At 25.0% G+C, this 9,178-nt stretch overlaps 1 protein-coding gene across 2 annotated transcripts in view; it reads right to left on the bottom strand.

Moving 5' to 3' along the window:
* Nucleotides 1-8,247, bottom strand: part of LOC107453880 (neurensin-2) — a 39,620-nt gene extending 31,373 nt beyond the window's left edge. The window contains exon 1 of one of the 2 annotated variants that reach the window (XM_016070881.4): nucleotides 7,870-8,247. The gene's annotated coding sequence lies outside the window, so the exon portion shown is untranslated. The remainder of the gene's footprint in view (nucleotides 1-7,869) is intronic. The other variant, XM_071180158.2, reaches the window with a different exon arrangement.
* Nucleotides 8,248-9,178: the final 931 nt, after the last annotated feature.

Here is a 9,178-nt window from a genome sequence, read left to right as displayed (position 1 = left end):
TAGCCTCGAAAATTTTGTACAAATAAATCATTTATTGTCCTTATTCAACTCTTCATGCATTATTCAATATATCGTTAAATAAAAAAAATTCAACAATCTGATTTCAAAATTTTACAACAGCTACATTGTAACTTAAATTAGTTGCATTGCCTAGTAAGACTTTCATTGATCTAGCTAATTTCATGAGTTTAAAAATAAATATTTATCTTTTCAAATACAGAATATTTAGAAGGATGTCATAAGCTAATTAAAGCACGAGCCAAAAAATTATTATAATACTGTTGTAATCATGAAATAAGCTATAAAAAAAACAAGATAATTTTACTAATTGTAATTTTAAATAAGTTTAAAAACAAGAAAATATGTTCTCTTCCCTTCCTTAAAATCACATGCAACACATGACTGTTAAGCATAGCTACAACGTTATGACAACATTATACTCTCACACACAAAAATTCACATTTTTGACGATACATCAATCCTTGGACTGTATTTAGTTATTTTAAACGTTCCATTTAACGAAACGCAAACTCTCAAATATTGAACAAAACTACTTTTTCATTCGTGTGTCTAATTGAACTTTGGGAGTCTCCTAGGAGATTCTATATAAAGTTTTAAAATTATTTTTATTGTATGGTGGGAAGATAAAGGGTATAGTGCACCCACTTGTCATTTGTCATCAGCATTTTGGATTAAGCCTAATGTTTTTGACGGAATTCCGATCCTCAAACAAATAACTATAATAATTTCCCTAATTTAATGAAAGTTTTGACGAAACATTTTGCAGGAATGGTTTCCTCAATAACAAAAAATTTCTTAAACTTTGACTAATCATTCGCCGTTTTATGCTTTTTACAGTGCACAATAGGGTAAAAGCTCCAAAACTCAAATGGCCACTTTTCTTGTCTTTACCCTACATTACTGATTTCCTTTAATGAGCCCACATACACTAACACAAAAATTTTAAATTTCAAGCTAGTCTATAGGAACATCAAATAAGCAACAAAACGTATTATCTTTATTCCACAAAATCTTCAAAGCTTTATTTTTGAAAAGAAAGTTTCATTTTAAGAAAAGTTTTTATTGTTATAAAAACTTCTTATTATCACGTGATTCAAAGACATAATATGACAAGAAAGCTAGAGAGTAAATTGAATATGCTTATTTAAAGTTAAGAAAACATTTTGCACTTATTTTATCACAACATATTTGACATATTTCAGATCTAAAAGTGGTTTAAAGAGTGAATTACGTGAGGAATTTTTAAGTTTAGACATGACAAGGAAAGGAGGCACATTTTTAAGAAAATAATTTTAGTTGCTTTTTCCAACCACTATAAGTATCCTTTATTTATAACATTTAACTATTTTTGTTAAACTCGATTAAAATGAAATGTAAAAGAATTTGTGCATACATCGTCAGTTCATGAATCCCAATCAGGATTGTAATTTTTTTCGATAAAAACCTTTTTTTTTTTCAATAAACGAGAAGAAATTGGAAAGGAACTGGAATATATCATAGAATCTGGACAAAAAAGGAAGAAACTAAAACTGACCGATACAACTGTTAAGTGATAAGTATTATGTAAATAGTTTAATTTGAAACAAATAAAGTTTTATTACCTCCTGCATTGAGAAAAAATATTTGGTCAAAACTACCAGAATACGGTAAAATTTCCCTCGTTTTTGGCCTTACCGAAGCGCTTTGGTAATGATTTCGGTAAATATGCTAATTCATGATATGTTATAAAAATGTAGTAAATGTGGTAAAATTCGGTAATTTTATCGTAATACTGTAAAACATGTCATAAAAATGATTTATTAGGTTAATTTTCCTTTCCAGTTTTCTATTTTTTACTATATGTGTGGAAATAAGAACTAAAGTTTAAAAAAACAGAATTTCCAATAAACCCTTATCATATGAACGGAAAAATTATCAAATGAATGATTTAATTACAGTATATTACAGTTTTATTTTTACGAGAAATGTCCTTACCATGCAGTGTGGTAATTTTACCAGAATTTTTTCTACATGTGAATAATAATAAAAACTTTAATTCTTCAAATAATAAGTTTATATTTGAAGAATTTGAAATTACATCAACTAATAAAAAACTTGTGAAGTACATGCTGTGGGAAAATGCAGTGTGGTAATTTTACCAGAATTTTTTCTACATGTGAATAATAATAAAAACTTTAATTCTTCAAATAATAAGTTTATATTTGAAGAATTTGAAATTACATCAACTAATAAAAAACTTGTGAAGTACATGCTGTGGGAAAATCAGAAGCCACCACTAGAGGGCATCATTGAACTCATTAATATTCAATTTGTAACCGTAACCTTCATCAAAGATGCTTGAGAAAAAACACCTACTCCTTTTTGAAGCAGTAGTATCATCCTCTGTCTTGTATACATAATGTTGTAGACAATATATTTTTTGTTACTTACCCCTTCGACTTGTCATTTCACATTTGAGTTTCCTTTTTTTTAAAAAACGATATCTATATTCACTAATAGTTGAATTGATCTTCAGAGAAAGTATTAACCCGGTAAAATAAGTAAAAGACAAACAAGAGTAATACATGATGTATTACTAACGACCAATTTGATTTGATTTTCCTTTTGCTCTACTAAAATTCACATACTTTCCCTACGAGTACCATAACTCAATTATTACTCACGAATTAAACGAAATTTTTAGAGAATAAGAACTAAGACGTAATGTTTGATCTATCTCTCTTTGATTCTAGGATATTCTTTCAAAGTTTTTTCGAAAAAAAAATTAAAATAATCCTCTGTGTTTTTCCAAGCAGGCGATAAAAACAAGTTTTATAAAATTGAATTCAATATTTTTCAAATTCAAAACAAGTAATCAACTCGCTGAAATTAATTCATTTGAAGAGGAGATTGGCGTTTTTAATATCCTATAAAAAAAATGTATAAAAAAAAATTATATATATATATATATATATATATATATATATATATATATATATATATATATATATATATATATATATATATATATATATATATATATATATATATATATATATATATATAATAATTTATTATAAATTTATGAATGAATATGCTATGAATCTTTAAATGAAAAAAAAATTGTTTCATTAAAAGGTCGAGCATTAATAAATTTTGTAATAAATTCATGTTTTAAAAGATCAAACATTTGAATTTAAAACATTTCCTTCAAAATAGCGAGAAAGATTTAGTGACAGAAATAGAACTGAACAAATAAGAAAATATCGAATCAATAGATTTCATCCAATTGGAAAGAAACTAAATAGAGGCAAAAACATTTTCAAAGCAATAATTTATTAGAACGTTTCAAAAAATATGCCAGCGAGAAAAAAATAAAACAAATATCTGAAAGGAAATAAGTGATACAATTCAATCCTTAAACTAAGCAGTAGCAGAAAATCTATAATCCAATTTTAAAACAAATAAATGAAATAAATAAATTATTCAAATATTACCAAATACATCTAAAATGTAATGATATAAATATTTCATAAAATAAATAACTGAAGATTATCCCTTCGTAAATAAGGGAAGATCGAAACTTATGCTTTTGTTTCGCAATTTATTAGCGATGGAAAAAGTCATTCTAGAACTTTCGAAGAAGGCTTAAAAATTGAGAATATTGAAAATTCAATGTATTCAGATCTATTTTAATATTTTATGCGATAGGTCGAAGTATTAAGTTGAAAATAAATTATTTAAAAATCATGAATGAATAAATAAATGTCTCATGTAAAATCTATATCCATATAAAATCAAGCAAGCACAAACACTACGCCCAAAAAAATTCTTTCATTCATTTATTCATAAATGACCCGCTATTTCTATACTATTTGAAAAATTAAAAGAAATGCTATGCATACATAGATGAAATTTATTCCTTTATTTTTGATAACTCGGAAATATTAATGAGGTTAAAAAATATTTTTATATTCTCTCAGAAAAATATTCTGGAAAAATCATTGTACTGTATGATAATCAACATTAGATTTAAAAAAATTATTTGGTTAGCATAATTAAAATATACTGTATTCATTTGGTAGTTTTCAAAGTATACCGTTTTTACAATATACCATTCATTTGGTAGTTTTTATTTTTATATGGTAACTGCTTACCGAAAATTCTGGTTTTTAAAAAATTATAGCTCTTATTACCACATAGTTCATAAAAAAATTCAAAACTGAGAAGTGAATTTAACCTAATAAATAGTTTTACGCCATGTTACATTTATTACCAAATATTATCATATATTATGAAACCATATTTTATTGTTAATTTTCCCAAAGTCAATACCAAAGCATTTTGGTAAAAATTACCGATCTATTCAATATTCTCGTAGAGCCAGAAATAAAAGCTGGTAGTTTTTAACATACTTTTTTCTCAGTGTACTATTTGAAAGTTTATGTGTAATTAAAAAATAACCAGAACCTATATAAAGTATTTTGAAAACTGGGAAAATATTGATGGAGTTAAAAAATAATTTATATAGTTTTCATAATCTATTTTATTATTATCATAAATAAATATCAGGAGATCATTTATTTTAAGACATGGGTACAAAATATGTATTTTTAATTCAGTAATTTTTGGTATAAACATTTTATACTTAGATAATTTTAATATATTTTAGAAAAAGTTTCAATGTGTGTTGTTGAAATCGTTTTTTTATTTAGTTTAAATGATGAATTTTTATTATAAGCATTAAAAAAATTGGTATAAGACTTGCACTGATACAGTAGCATGATTAGATACTTTTAGAAACATTTATAATCAAATTAATTGCGTTAAAACTTAAGATAACATTAAGCTTTTAAATTATCAATTCTTTTAATGTTAAAAGCTCAATACTCAAAACACATTAAACTTCATTAAGTAATAATTTTATAAATTAGAAAGCATTTTACTTTTTTTTATTCAGTTCAACCAATTATTCAAGAAGCATTTATCTTTGGCACTTAACTCGAAATTGGATAATCATCTAAAGAAAAGTTTATACTAACATGAAATTATATTATAAGCCCAATAGAAAACTCATATTTATTTTTTTAAATAGTTTTTGAAAAAAAAATTGCAAATTATCTGGAGCAAGAATACTCTGAAAGTTTTCCAAAAAGCAATTCACAGCAATTTCAAAAGCAATATACATACTGTGTTTAATCCTAAAAACTAATGTGTTTAATGAAAAGGAATAATAATTTTTGAAAAATATTAAAATATTAATTTAAATATATAAAAAAAAAATTTAAATTTCCAAGAATTTTCGTCATTATTTTCACGTATTATCTTCTTTTATAATAAAAAGCAAAACTCTTAAAGTATACAAGTATATTTTTTATCTTACTATCTTTTCATCTAGTACATATTTTTAAAGCCTAAGTAAAACCAATTTCGAACTCATATTGTTTAAACAAGTACAGATAATCTACAAAGAAAAACAGATGAAAAACAGTTCGAGCTTTTATTATTGGTTAAAAAAAATACACCATCACACAAGAACAATCAAGACACTTTGCAATAAAATTCAAAATAAATTTATAAAGCAAAATTGTACTGGAGTTAAAGGGAAAAAATAGGTCGTTTAAATGAAATGTTCATTTTACAAAAAATAAGATAACTCATTCAAAATGAACATAAAACTTAGTCATTATTAACAAAACAAGTTTTATAATTTGCTTTGAATAGTTCAAACTGGTCAAAACTACGCGAAGAAACTACTAACTTTTAAACTACTTTTATCCAAAAACTTACTTTTATCCAAAAAACTACTTTTAGCAAAATGTACTAAAACATACCATAAATGTCCGTAACATACCAAGTTAAATGGTGTTTTTTTTTAAGTTTTATAAATTTCAAACTGTATATTGAATAGTTTTAAAAACGAAGTTATAAGTCATAGTTATTGAGCAAAAAGTTTGTAATATGCTTAACTTTAATTAACATTGTTTTTACGTGATTTTTTTTTCAAAATTGAATAGTAATCGTTTTTAATTTTAAGTCTTATATATCACACTGTATATATCGCACTTATATTTCACACTGTATATACTGTATTTATATTCCTAATTCTAAAAATAAACATTAAAGTAATAGTTATTGAGTAGTAAGTTTATAAATTGTTTAACTCTAGCTAGCCTTTATTTTGTTTAAAATTATTTAAAAATAACAAAGATAAGAAGTATAAAATGGTTGATAAGTTGTTTTCTTCAAATAAAAGTTACATTTTCTTAAAGGACAAACCTCACTAATGTTTTCATTAAAAAACAAAACTAATTATAAAAAAGATAATCTTTACGAAATTGAAAAACGGTTACATTTGAAAACAGTGCTTTAAAAGTTTAGGTCAAAATTATTTCAAATAGGTATAATTTAAGAGATTTATCTCAGAAAATATTCTAAAAATCTCTATGTCTGGTAAGCGTTACTCGAAAAATAATAAAAATAAGAATTTACTTTTAACTGAAATAAACAAATATGTATTATGAAACTAAATAACCTGCTCCATGCAAAATAAGAAGCATTTTTTATAATTAAATACTTTTCATTTAATTTTTTTTCTTGATATAAAAATTAAAACATTTTTCTCAAAGTAACAAAGTTACTTTTTCATTAAAATAGATAAGAAACAAAATTTTAATTTTTACTCAATTGAAAAATATACATGATTGAAAACATCGCACAAACATTTTATGGCGTAATTCATACAAATACTATCCTCAAAAGCGATTTTTGCTTCGATATGTCTAAGGTTACGTAAAAATTAAAATGGCATTTTCGATGTACGTCTCAAATTTGTCTAATAAATTCACATTAAAAACTTTTTTTATTTAAATGAATTTTCAAATTTTTTATCTTATGTAAACTTTGAATGTTCTAAATAATAAATTTATTAAAAAACTCATTCCTTAAATTTATTCAAGGAAATATAAAAAAACTACAGAGTTATCTTCCAGAAAATTTTTACTTACAAATTTCGACCAGCTCAGTTGTTTAAATTTAATTTTAAAAGTATTAATTTATTAAAAACACTACCTCATTTTATCGTTTTTTTATTTTCTAGTACTTATGAAATTTAAAATTTTAACTTTATTTTTATGATTCAAAAAAGTTGTCTTACTCTTTTGGTAAATTGTACTATTAATTTTTCTTAATTAAACAACTTTTCAAAAATGTACGTAAGCAAACAAGCAAATTTTATTGTATAAAAAAATGTAGAATTTCAAATATAAATTTGAACTTAATTTTTAATTTATGAAATGAAAAAGTCTATGAAAAAATTGTTTATAGTTTAAACTTTCTTTTTGTTATTTTACACAAAATGATTCTAAGATATAAAGCTGTACATTTATATTTGAAACAATGCAGTTGAATAAAAGAAGCAATTACAAATGCCAATGCCATATCATACTCAAACTCCACACCTATCAAAATAAAATATTAAAATTAAGAACTTTCAGTTAGTTGGAGTTTATTTTAATTTAAATAGTGCTATGCATAACTATCACTCCAAATTGTTATGCTTAAAAGTCATAACTCAATGACTAAAATTAATATTTTGCAACTATTTAAATAAATGTTTTTTTAAAAAAACATTTAATGGAATATATCTTATAAAACTGTTTTAAGTTTCTCTGCGAAAAGTTTTTTAATCTGAATGATATAAACAATGACATTCGTAATACAATATGTCACATTGATAACAATGATTTAATTTACTATAATTACTGGCAGAATATCAAATACAACAGTCTTATAATAATAACAGTCTCCTAACCTGTTGAGTATGACCCACCTGTTGAGAAAAAATAGAAAAACGAAACGGAGCCTTACCTGCTTAAACACCAGATGGCCGTTTTGAGTCTGCTTCCATTCTCTTAACTTCCACAAATTCTAGCGCAATTTTATCAAACTTGCACCAGTCAGAATAAAACCAAACGATTTTAGTCGCCTAGTGGACGCGACAGAAAACTAAAAACGATGAATTCGGAAATTAAAGGAAAAGGGATAAATAGCAGACGATTGCGGGAAATCGGACTATCTGCCTTCTTGGCTGCAACGACAACTGCCGGGATAAATGTGTGGCTGCTATGATTCCGAGCCCTTTTCACTGTCGCTGCGATCACACAAAGCGAAGTGGAGCCGAATTTTTCCTCTCCTGAGGGGAGAGCTAGCTGATCGTTTATTTTGTTTTCTTCCGAACAGTGGAGTGAACACCCACGCATTGAGCCTCAGGGTAGCTGGAATTTCTTCAATGGATTTGAATTAAAAGTTGGAGTGATATAGGGAAAATTAAAAATGCAATATTATTGTTCTTTACTGTTTTTCTTTGAACTGACAAATTTAGGGACTCGACTTCTATAGTTGTTTACATTTTAAATAACAGTTTTTACTTAAAAATAAAAACTTAAAAAGCTTTTGAAAAGCACTGCGTAATTAAATTGATGCTTTCGCTTAGATATGCACTTGAAAATTTTCAATTTCAGCAAATAAATGAATAAATTTAAGAGGAGTAAGATTATAAATACTAAACTAAAATATTAATAAGGGCTTAATCCTTCCGGTCACGTGTATCTCGAGTAATCCTCGTTTTATAATAGGTCGATTTTTTATTTAAGATATATTTTACCTATTCAAAATTTCCCTCGGCGATAGATAAATACTCCCTAATTAAAACACAAACAGCTTTATAATAAGTCTATTTCATAATTAAATTGGCAATATTACAAAGTTTAAACTTAATCATAAATAGAAATGAGTAAACCTATTAACTCATTATCGGTCTGAATCTCGCAACTTATTTACATCTCAATTTATCTCAAAAAAATTCGTAATCCTTAATATTTTAAATAGAAAACATAATTGAATTCATTCACAGGAAACATAATTTATTGAAGTGGTACTGTTATGAAAATAAAAAGAAAATTATAATAAAAAAGAAGAAAAAATGACTTAATTTTTTCAAAAACCATCGTGCCTTTTAATTCAGATCTTTTTTTTTTTATTTAAATTAGTAGGTAAAGAATTTCTCACTTATGTGACTGTTAGTAAGCGGACAGTTCATGCATAGACTGCTAAAATAATTTTGTGAACTCAAATGTTTTTTTCACTTAAATCTTTATTTGTGATAAAACTACTTTCT

Source organism: Parasteatoda tepidariorum, chromosome 1 (genome assembly GCF_982258835.1).
Source record: "Parasteatoda tepidariorum strain Cologne lab strain chromosome 1, Ptep-v5.0, whole genome shotgun sequence".
In the NCBI taxonomy this organism is placed as follows: Eukaryota; Metazoa; Arthropoda; class Arachnida; order Araneae; family Theridiidae; genus Parasteatoda; species Parasteatoda tepidariorum.
This window is presented reverse-complemented; position numbering and strand designations above follow the sequence as displayed.